The sequence below is a fragment of the Nelumbo nucifera genome, chromosome 1 (genome assembly GCF_055504915.1).
Source record: "Nelumbo nucifera cultivar China Antique chromosome 1, China Antique-T2T, whole genome shotgun sequence".
NCBI classification, from domain to species: Eukaryota; Viridiplantae; Streptophyta; class Magnoliopsida; order Proteales; family Nelumbonaceae; genus Nelumbo; species Nelumbo nucifera.
The window spans coordinates 26,617,781-26,619,491 of NC_142649.1; the positions used below are offsets into that span (position 1 = coordinate 26,617,781).

At 34.2% G+C, this 1,711-nt stretch overlaps 1 non-coding gene across 1 annotated transcript; it reads left to right on the top strand.

The window, feature by feature from the left end:
- The first annotated feature begins 611 nt into the window (after positions 1-611).
- Positions 612-718, top strand: LOC148803026 (small nucleolar RNA R71). The gene has a single exon (XR_016081563.1). It is a non-coding gene; the product is annotated as a small nucleolar RNA R71 (small nucleolar RNA).
- The last annotated feature ends 993 nt before the right edge of the window (positions 719-1,711 follow it).

A 1,711-nucleotide genomic window follows, 5' to 3' on the forward strand; every position in this document is an offset into this window, starting at 1 on the left:
TTTGAGTTTCCAACCTTTGAATTCTTGCCTTCGTACTGTTGATAAATTTTTCCATCATATCCTCTAAATTTGGCTTATTTTCTTGTGGATTTTGTTGTTGTTGCTAAAAGCCGGAAGGTGCTCTTTGTTGGTTATTACTCCAAGAAAAATTTGGATGGATTCTTCATCCTAGATTGTAAGTGTTGGAGTAGGGATTGAAATTGGACATGTTGCCACCATAAAAAACAAAATTAGTTTGTTCGGAAGAAGAAAATGAATTTCCTACTTGACAATCTGTACTAGCGTGTCCCCCTTGCCTACAAAGCTCACACGAAGGAAAGGGAACAAAAGAGACACTCATAGCTGAAACCCCCAAATTTTCCAATTTTTTATTTAATGCAGCAAGTTGAGCCGATAGAGCAGTTATAGAATCAACATTATAAATTCCAACTCCCTTTTTATTTGTTCTCTCATTGCCCCATTGATAACTATTGGTTGCCATCTCCTCCAAAAGTTCATATGCTTCTTCGGGAGTTTTCCTCATAAGGGTACCACCTGCAGCTGCATCTAACATTGAACAATTAGATCGATGAATGCTACTATAAAAAGTTTGCACTTGCATCCAAATATGTAGACCATTGTGAGGACACTTCCTAAGCAGTTCCTTAAATCTCTCCCACGACTCATATAAGGTTTCATTATCAAATTGAGAAAAAGTTGTTATGTCATTCCTTAATTTAGCCATTTTAGTAGGTGGAAAATACTTAGATAAAAACTTTTGTGCCAAGTCATTCCATGTAGTAATCAAACCTGCAGGAAGAGAATTAAGCCAATCTTTTGCTTTGTTCCTTAAGGAGAAAGGAAATAACCTAAGTCTAATGGTATCATCACTAACTCCATTATGCTTAAAAGTATCACATATTTCATGAAAATTAGCAATATGAGAGTTAGGGTCATCATTGGGGCCAGAAAATTGCACATTCATCTAGATCATCTGAATAATTGTAGGCTTAATCTCAAAATTGTTTGCTTGCACATTCAACCTCCTAATGCTTGATGTAGTACCATCTAGAGTAGGTATAGCGTAAAAGATCAATGTCCTTGGATTATTTTGGTCTTGAGCCATCTTGTTCTTTCTCTCCCTCGTTTGTTTTTTCAAAGTCCTTTCGATTTCTTGATCAAGGGGTATTAATTCTCCACCCTTAGTGCGTGTCATGCACTAGGAACCTTCAAAGAAAAGAAAAAGAAAAAAATTGAAAATTTCCTAAAAAATTTTATAAAGCCGAACCCAACAAAGATTAAAATGGAAAATTTTAAATCCGAAATTAAAAACAAATAGATGTTCAATCTAAGGCTAATTCAGGTAGTTTTGATATGCAACAAACTAGTCCCCGACAACGACGCCAAAAACTTGTGTAATTTATGCACAATTAATTTAGGGAAGTGTACCTTAGTCAAATGTGCGTATAATGATGAGAAAAGTATCGATCCCACAGAATAGATCACAGTACCAAATCAATTTTAAACTAACCTAAGTTGAACTCGTGAATCAATTGAAGGAAAAAACTAAAAGAATTAATGCAAATCCAAGAACTTAATAAAAACTGAATTGATGGATAAATGCAATTAGGGTTTAGATTTCATTAAATCAAGGTTATATAATTATCTATTTAATCCAACTCAAGACCGAAATTACCCTAAGGTATATTAAAGTTATTTGCATGTGATGATG